Below are 9984 nucleotides of genomic sequence, written 5' to 3'. Positions count from 1 at the left end.
AACTCCAAGGAGACTCTTTACAGTGGTTAATACTGTTTGGAGGGAAAATGAAGCCTCAGGACTTCCTCTCTTTCTGTCTGTGCTTTCAGTACACTTACCCAGCTGTGTGGTGACAGAAGGCAAGGCAGGCAGCAGCAGAATCTAGGGAGATGGACAAATGCCTGTCCTGGGAAAAATCAGACCTAACTGAAGCAGTTCATGAAAAACCGGGCTTCTAGGAGCAAACCAGAGCAGCAGGTCCATCTTCCTGAAGCTGATGTGGGTCATCCACGGGCTGGACTCTTAAGAGCGCTGGTGAGGGGTTTCACCCCACTATCTCCAGCAACATGACCAAAGGTATGCAAGTGCTTGTAGATTTCAAGAGAAGCTTCGTATTCCTTGGGGAGGTAATTCAAATCAGCTCAATAAAGACAAGATGATGACAGCTGACAACCCTGGCCACCCATGGTGGCCCAGGGAATGGTGACAATGCCAGGCTTTTGTTTCGTTTTTTCAATATTTTTCTGCTATGAGGGCACAGTGGGCAGATGGAAGCACATGACAACCATGGGTAATTTCAGCTGGGTGAATCTGTAGAACTATTTCCTTGAGAATGGATAAGCTCGAAGAGCCAGATACATTCCATCACAAGAGGATATTCTGCTTTGCAGAATACCTAACAAAATATTCCTAAGTACGACTTTGAAACTTACTATGTTCCTTTCAAAATGTCTGATGTAGGCGGTCAAAGATCAAAAAGGAAATGTTGGTTTGAATGCTTCCTTATTTCTTCCAGTGAGTTTGACCAGATGGTAGGGAAGATAGATGACCAATGCCTTACAGAATCTCTGAGCATTTTTGAAAGGATTGTCAATAACCAGGTTTTCAGCAATGTCGCCATAATTCTTTTCTTAAATGAGACAGACTTGCTTGAGGAGAAAGTGCAAATGTTGAGCCCCAGAGATTATTTCTTAGAATTTGAAGAGGATTCTCACTGCTTAAGAGACATCTAAAAACTCCTGGGGGAATGTTGCTGTTAACAAATGCCAGGACCAGCAGCATAAGCTCTTATACCAGCACCTCACAGTACTATCAACATGGAAACACCCACCTTATTTTCCAAGATGTGCCAGGTACTATTCCTCACGACAACTTTAAGCATCTTATTCTACAGTGATGCACAAAAAAAAAACTTGTTATTCTAGTATCTTCTCTTGTTTTTATTTTTTTTAATTTATTTATTTTATTTATTTTTGGCTGCATTGGGTCTTCGTTGCTGTGCATGGGCTTTCTCTAGCTGTGGCAATTGGGGGCTACTCTTCGTTGCGGTGCGTAGGCTTCTCATGGCAGTGGCTTCTCTTGCTGTGGAGCACAGGCTCTAGGTGTGTGGGCTTCAGTAGTTGTGGCATGCGGGCTCAGTAGCTGTGGCTCACAGGCTCTAGAGCGCAGGTTCAGTAGTTGTGGCGCACAGGCTTAGTTGCTCTGTGGCATGTGGGATCTTCCTGGACCAGGGCTCAAACCCGTGTCCCCTGCATTGGCAAATGGATTCTTAACCACTGCACCACCTTGTGAGGTGGTAACTCATTGTAGTTTTGAGTTGCATTTCTCTAGAATTAGAAAAATCTTGATTCTATGCTTAACTTCTTGGAAATCTTAGTCCCTCATCTGCAGACTTTGGTTTGTGGCTGAAACCTGCTGAATAACATAATCTGCAAAGTTCAGGCTTTGATCTGTTTCACTATGGCTATGATTTGAGTTAAATGGTAATCTCCTAGCAGACCTCAAACTAGGTAAACTTCAGGCTTTAAATTTTTCCACTTTTAAAACTGAATACTCTGTTGGTGCCAACTACTGGCATCCTTAAATACTGTAGGTATGAGGTTAAGGACAAGCAAAACAAGCAAGATTAAGATCTTTCCTCTGCCTTACATCTGTTACATATCTTTATGGTGGCCTCCTACTTTGAAAAAGATATTGGAAAAAAAATTGATCTAAGGAATGACATTCTCTAAGTTTACACAGATCTAGCCTTCATGTTTTTTAAACTGCTTGTACACCCACCTCACCTTGTTTTTGAATTCTGTGGTTTTTGAAGACAACATTCTCAAGGTTTTAAAATTTATACAAGGATTTCTGGTATGATGCTAATTAAGGGTTTGCAAGTGGTACCAAAGAGCAAAAGGTACATGAATGCCATATATAATATTTTGATGAAAAGGAAAGAGTGGAAAAGAATTTGCCTTTTTCATATTTAATTATTATGTAATTAATGTGCCATATGTAGAACATTCTGGCTATAACAGCAACTAAAAACTGCAAGCAACTTCATAATAGAATGGTCTAAATAAATATATACTTTCCATAAACATTTTTTAAAAATAAAAAATCAGATGTCACTATATTTTAATAAAGCTAATTTTCTTAGCATCATCAACTTCTACAGTGGAAGAGATGTAAGATAGTATGTGTTGACCTTGTAATTTTTTAAATGAGGAAACTAAGTAGAAGACAGTGAACAGTTAAAACTGGACATAAAATCTACTCTCTTTATTCCAAGTCTGGGTTCCTCTCCAAGTTTTCTGGGAAAACTCATTCACAGTTTTCAAACATCTTTAGTCTGAATGCTTTTCTCAAAAGTAATCAAATGCATAAATTTGGTATACAAACAGATCAAAGCACAGGTGTTCAGGTAGAAACTGTTGGGGAACCACAAATTCCAGTCTACACCCTCGCCCTCCCCAGTCATATTTCCAGGAATCCCTAAGATTTGGTGGAATACAGTTAGAAAACCATATGCTCTATACCATATCAACTCATAAAATAAATCTGGAAGATAACCAAGTATTAAAATGTGAAAAAAAAGTTAAACATCAATACAAAAGACAAATTACAATTCAATATAACAATCTGAGAACTGTCCCAAGTTAGCTCATGATTATGCACGAGGCTGAAAATGGGCACCCATAAGGGTTGAGGAAAGGAAGAGTCACAGTATGCTGGGTGTGGTCTGGAGTAATTTACCAAAGAGAGCACTGGGAGGTAGGAGGTAGACTGAGCCGGGGTGAACAGCTGGAGTCTGTCAAGCGGAATAAACTGGAGCTTTGTTTTCCCTAGACACTTCAAGGATAGTTAATGGCAGGAGTTGAGGTCTGCTGGAATAAAGAGATAAAATGACATCTATCACTCCTGAAGTCAAGAAAACCTCCCTAACTGTACATGCACAGGAAGGCTCCTTGGGGGTTCAAAAGTGGAGCGGTCGTCACCCCGTAACAGGTGGCATCAACCTCCCATAGGCCTCTGCACTGGAATCCATCTTAAAAAAAGATGTGCATGCATACTGGGGAGGGTCCTAAGACAGGTCAGATGTGGGAAAAGAAGCGAGATAATTGGCCAGAGGAGAACAAAGACCCAGAAGAACTGCCTTTATATAAATGATTTAACTGCCTCTTTACTGCGTTCCTCCTCAATAAGGAAGACGCCCACACCCTTTCTCTCTGGGTGTGCATTTCTGCTTTGCTTCTGTCTAAAGAAACTGTTTCTCTGCGTGCTCTCCCACATGTTGTGTTGTGCTAATAATAATAAACTTTGTATCTGTTTTTACAGTTTTTGCCTCCTTAAGACATTCTTGTTTTTCAATAGGGGCAAAAGCCAGGGCAACTTTGCTTCTAGCCTCTAGCCCCTGGTGGACTAGCGGTTAGGATTCCTGGTTTTCATCCAGCCTTGCCAGGTTCAATTCCTGGGCAGGGAACTAAGATCCTGCTTCAAGCCACCACTCACTGCTTGTCTCCCCAAGATCAACTTCACTCTTAAGATATGTGTAGTGTTTAAATAAGAGGAGAGTAGTAGTGAAAGAGGAAGAGGTAAGGAAAGTAGCATCAGCAATAGCACTGGAACAAGAAAGAACAATATAATTTCAGCAAAAGTAAGTAGACCAACTAAGCTCAAAGGATGGGCTGGGGAAGCTGAAAAAGGTGAAGTTTAACCCAGAAATATATGTTGAGCTAGACTATTTCAAGTTAATGAGTTCTGATTTTATCCTGCAGGCTACAGGGAATTACTGAAGGTTTCTGAATCAAGGTAGCAATATGATCCAAGTGTTTTAGGAATTTTATTGAAACGGTGGTGTAAAGATATTCTAGGAAAAAAAAAAAATTGGAGAAGAAAGATCAGTTAGGAGGCTATTTGCAGACATCAATGCATGATGACGATCAAAACCAGGTTAAAAGCTAAAAGGACAAATATATCAATCAGGAAGTAAGATTTGAAAGGACTTAGAAAGTTACCTGTCATTCCAGATATTAAAAAATTAGTCTAGATATTTATCAGAGATCTTGTAAAGAGGATGCATATCTCAGATGCTAATTGAACTATATGACCTCTAAGGTTCCTCTCCAGTTCAGAAATTAAAATTCTATGTAATAGATTGAATATGTTGATAAGGGGTGGGCGTGGGTAGGAGCCCAACAAAAATTAAGAATTTAAAGCTTGGTGACTACATAAATGATGGATATCATTTCTAAGATGAGACATGTATTATTGACCATTCCAAAAAAGAAATAAAAAGTAGGCCCGATTCCTTTTAAAACACTGAAATAATTTAAGCCAAAAAATTCAAGTAGCATATTATGGTACATAATCCTCTAGGGTCAAGTGCTTCTAATGATTTAATGATCCACATTTTCCCAGGCTATACATCAAGGAGATACCGCAGAAGAAAGTGAACTGGGTTGTTATCAGTGCTGATATAAAATAGAGCAAAATCATTTAACATTTGGTCCTTTCAACCAGCCACACAGGCACTCAACAGTAGGCAAATTACCCTGAGTTTGAATGAGAACAACATAGATACTTTATAGTTTGGACCTTTCATATTTATATTTTTTTCATTAGTTCATTGGTCTCCTGAGGGCAGCATTATATTGCTTCATTTTCTTTGTAACTCTGCATAGCACTTAATCTATACATTCTATGCAAAAGAAGAGTGACTAATTCATGTTCAATTTTAGTTCACTATTATCTCTAGATCTTTTTCCACTTATTAAACTTATAGTGTGTCATTCTCATTTTCTACATTTATAGCTTATTATTATTCTGAAGGGTACTTCCCGGAATCTGCCCGCAATTAAATTTACTATCAAATTTTCTCATCTCTTTTTCAATTTATAAAAGTGCTTTGAATTCTACATTTAGCCTGAAGTATTCCCAGTGTGATCTACAAGTACCATCATACTTCCTATGCTGACAAGTTATAATCAGCAAATTTCATCGTCAGGTTCTTAATTCCTTTATCTAAATTGGATCATACAATTTTTATACATCAGTTATTTGTGAGAAATTCTTTTCCATGTTTACAAAGACTTCAACAACAACAGTATCTCACTTTATATCCCAGAAATATGTAAAGGAAAAATTATTCCTGGGATTTGCCAAACACCTGGGATTGTGACACCAAGACCTTGCCCAACACTACTTAAGAAATGCCAGTTATCTCATCAGAAGGAGAACTGTCTACTAGGGGAATACAGCAGTGAACTGATCCACTGAACAGAGTACTGAAGCTATGTTCCTGAAGACCTTTCAAGACATAATAGATCAGGATAGACAATTATTTAGACATCATCTGTCATAATTTAAAAGACATATATCAAGGTTTCTAACATAATTCTAGCTCATTAAAACTTTCTGAAGAATAAAATCTGCAGAATACCAATAAATGGTAGAGTAATTTCACCTTTCTTTAGATTTCAGGAGCAAATGATAGCTGTGAAAACCCCTGAAGTTCTGTCCTTAATTATATTAATTATAAACAGCAACATCATTAACACATGTGAATTTAAATTTATCTATCACTTGAAAGTCCTGGTTTAACACATTTACAAGTCAAGATCCAGAATAAATTCTCTAAGTATTACAAGGCAATGCTGTTATAATGTGAGGATTGTACATAATGATGCCAATTTACTAGGTTGAAGAGGACATTACTGCAATTTAACCAGTCATTATAAACCATGGTCTCATTTTAATTCAGCTGTGTTAATTTAGAAAGTAATAAAATGTGTTTTTAGAATTTATGGCCTGGTTATCTCCACAATAAATATCAACACATTCAATTCCAAAAGGGCTTTGGCATGAGAAGTAATTATAATGTTTTATTTGTACCTTAATAGATTTTTTAAAAGTCTCAGTCTACATATGTTGCTTAAGCCTACCTGACACTGAATTTAAATTTGCTAAAGAAATTAATAAATAGGAACATGGAGTTTCCAATGCAGCCACAACCATTAAGTGACTGGTGATTATATTTGTGACAGTGGTATCAAGTCCTCCATTAATTCCTGGATGGTTTAATGTTTTAAGACCTGATAGATTCCTAGAAGCACATATGGGATAGGACATCAAAAATTAGGTGGAAAATAAAGCAGTGAAGAACAAAAGAAATACACTTAGAATTCCTTTATAAATCCTTCAGTCCTTCTCAAGACAAAGAATCAAGTTCAAATTCTTTAGTATAGCATGCCTTCATGATCTGACCCCTCTTTGCATTTGCTCTCTCCTACCTTTTCAATCCCCAGTACACTCACCTACCAAACCATTTCCCCTACATTCACATGCATTTTTGCCTCATGACTCTCCTGGCAGCCTCCTGCTCATTCCTCCACCCAGCAAAAATGGACTCTTTAGCCTCTCCCTGAGAGTATAGCTATTTCCAGAAGGGCTCCCATAATGCCCCATACAGAAACCTGTCACCATACCTAATGCAACCGTGGTAACCATTTACTGTTTGCTTTCTCCTCTAGATGGTGAAATAAGCACTAATTTTGCTTCTCTGTATAATTACCAAGATATAGTTAGTACTTACTTTTTAAATGAATGAATGAATGATTTAATGAACTTATAAAATTAGAAATGTCAGTATGTCACACTTCCACATACAATGGGTTCAACATTTACTAAATAAATAAACAAATATTTACTTAGCATTAATGATATGCCAGACATTATACTAAGTGAAGAACAAAGAAGAATACAATAAAAGCATGACTATGAAGACTCTTACATTTACCAGATGAGATAAAAATTTATCATCCTACTATATGTAAATGGTATAAGAAGCATTACTTGATGTCTGAAAAAAAGATCTGGTGTCCTCCTCAGGTCAGTGTCTTTAATGCCTACCTTCTGCCCCATCAAGTCTGCAGGCATCTTCTAAGAACAGTCCAGTCTTCTCTGGTTTAGTGATTTTTTTTTTAAGGTACCATCTCTCTCCTCAATTTTAAACCATTTGTTCTGTTCTGATTGGAGCCTCCAGTTTGCACCATCCCTCAAAGCCTAACCATTTGGAGCTGATGAGTCATTGCCTGATTTTGGCTTCTTCCCAGGATGCTGTATTGTAAAACACATCCCTTGGCTCCAGCTTCTGTGACCTCCCCATAAGCAATGGCCACCTGACCTCAGACTGCAATTCCAAGGAATCCATCTAACATCTCTGCCTCTACTTGACTGGGAAGGGCGCTGGGGGGACTCATCAAGCCAGAATAAAGAGGAAGGATTAACTCATTCTGACTAGGATGAAAAGTGAAGACTGTACAGGGGCAACAACATTTGAATTGGCCCTTACCTGTTGAGGCAGGTGGAAAAAATAAGAGGCAGAAGGTAGAGGTGCCTTCCTGCTTGAGCAATGGTATAAAACGTAAAACTGAAAGGCCTCTTCAGGTAAAGTCAAGCGACTTGCCTGCATTGGTCATACTCAATCACATATCCAGTAAATGTGGAAACATTAAAATGTTGTAAAAGCCTTAGGAGTGCCAGATTAAGGTCTATAAGAAATTCAAGGAAAATTCCATCTTTTAGAGATAAAAGATGAAATAATACATTTGGGAAAGAGAATGCATTACAAATGATAACACCGTAAGAGAAAAGGAGCAGCAGAACTTTATGAAATTGGCCTCATGCAATCTCAAGGCTATTTGAGTTGTCAATGCACCTTAGTCAAATAAATTTCCTTCTTCCAATTCAGCTTTCTTTTCTACAAAATGAGTGACTTTCTTTCTAAATTCTAGTTTAAAAATTAGCTACTATATTGAATTTGGTAGGTATTTTCTATGTGTTTATCCAAATGTTTGTTCAGTATAGTATCTTTTTTATTTAAATTCTTGTCAATGTTGAGCATTTGACATTTTATTATGTTTCATTGATTAAAGCAAATCATAAATATGTTATTTCTGTTTTTAACATATCATTTTAGTAAGAACTTTAAGTACAGGAGAAATTCTAATGGCAAGAAATTAAAGTAGGATTCAATTTCCAAATACAACATAACTTGAAAGTATTTCATTTCACCACAATGGACAGGTATGAATTGTATACTGAGTACCAAACTAAGGAAAATTGGATTTCCATTTTTCCTTCAGTTTTTCCAATTACATTTTCTCATCACTTTATGCAAAATATTACATTTTCTTTCATCCAAATAATTGTAACTATCTCATATGACTGCCTGCCTATGTATGTACACAGCCAACATCAAGAAAGTAAACTGAAAGAAATCAGTTAAGTGTGTCAGCATTTCATCTTTTGGGTCTTTGCATATCAAGATGCAGGTTTAGCTTTGCTGAAAATAAAAGTGGAGAACCACTTTGGTTGGCAACCTTATAAAAATTTCCATTTTTCTCCTAATGAATGAAATTATTCTTCATGGAAAAGAATTTTTTCCCAAGAATTATACATTTGGACCTGAATACAGAAAAGATAGCTCTTCATTTACCTTCTTCTTTTTTCCTTGCAACATGGGAAAGGTCTTTTAAAGGGGGGAAACAGAAGGCACAACCTGTATTAGATTATCAGGAATTAACTGAAGATTTCTTTAATGAAATACTTTGAAAGCTGGTGGCAAGCATTTACTGGGTTGGTTTGAAGACCACACTCACATAATAGGCCCCCAATAAATGCCGTTTCAATAAATGTCTAATAGATTTCTCCTACTCAATTCCTCTGCATCATCTTGTCCTGTTGGCCACAAACTTCCTGATATGTTCTTCTCATGGCACATCATGTGCCTGGTTCTCTGCCTACCTCTCTCGATGCTACTCATTTTGTCTTCTTGGGCTCTATTTATGGAACAAATGTCTACAACCTTTGGGGCTCAACTGAGCCCTAGTCTTCTCTTATATATGCAATACAAAGGTGTTATAAATTACACTAATGTGACAGGGTATGAATCAATTTCACTTTTTTTCTTTTTTTTTTTTTTGCGGCACGCGGGCCTCTCACTGTTGTGGCCTCTCCCGCTGCGGAGCACAGGCTCCGGACGCGCAGGCTCGGCGGCCATGGCTCACGGGCCCAGCCGCTCCACGGCATGTGGGATCTTCCCGGACCGGGGCACGAACCCGTGTCCCCTGCATCGGCAGGTGGACTCTCAACCACTGCGCCAACAGGGAAGCCCAGTTTCACTTTTGTCCTACAAAAATCAATGCAAATGTGTATGGTCTGCAGAGTAGGATTTCTAAAATAAACTAAGAATGTGTAAACTCCTTCATTTAAAAAGAAAATTCAATCATCTTCACCTCTCTCAGCTTAAAATATTCTGTCTCCCTCCTTAAGGAACCTCTGTTAAAACGTGTCAGCGAGCAGTGACTTTTGTTAGTTCACCTTTTGTCTCCAAAAAGTTATCTTCCACTAACATGTATGTTACATTATGGAATATCTAGTTGCACAGAGTAAAGACCTGAGTTTGCCGTTGGCATTTATCTAAACAAACAGCTGAATCTTCAAAATTACATAATAAAAACTCTGAAATGAAATTTAATAGGATATTTTTTACAACATCAGCTCAAAATGCATTTTTTATCACCTCCCTGTAACAGGGTAGCTGCATTCCTATTTCGAGTGATGGTGAAAGTGGGCAACATATACATAAATCTACACGTGGCAGAGCCAAAATGGGCTGGAAGGAAAAGAATGCTTCTTGCACCATCCCCACAGGTGCACTCTGGTCAGACCTGCTCC

At 37.9% G+C, this 9984-nt stretch overlaps 1 pseudogene; it reads left to right on the top strand.

Annotated features, from left to right (window-relative positions):
• The first annotated feature begins 326 nt into the window (after positions 1-326).
• LOC103078820 (guanine nucleotide-binding protein subunit alpha-13-like) lies at positions 327-1156 on the top strand (annotated as a pseudogene).
• Positions 1157-9984: the final 8828 nt, after the last annotated feature.

The sequence above is a fragment of the Lipotes vexillifer genome, unplaced genomic scaffold (genome assembly GCF_000442215.2).
Source record: "Lipotes vexillifer unplaced genomic scaffold, Lipotes_vexillifer_v1.1 scaffold254, whole genome shotgun sequence".
Taxonomy (NCBI): Eukaryota; Metazoa; Chordata; class Mammalia; order Artiodactyla; family Lipotidae; genus Lipotes; species Lipotes vexillifer.
This window is presented reverse-complemented; position numbering and strand designations above follow the sequence as displayed.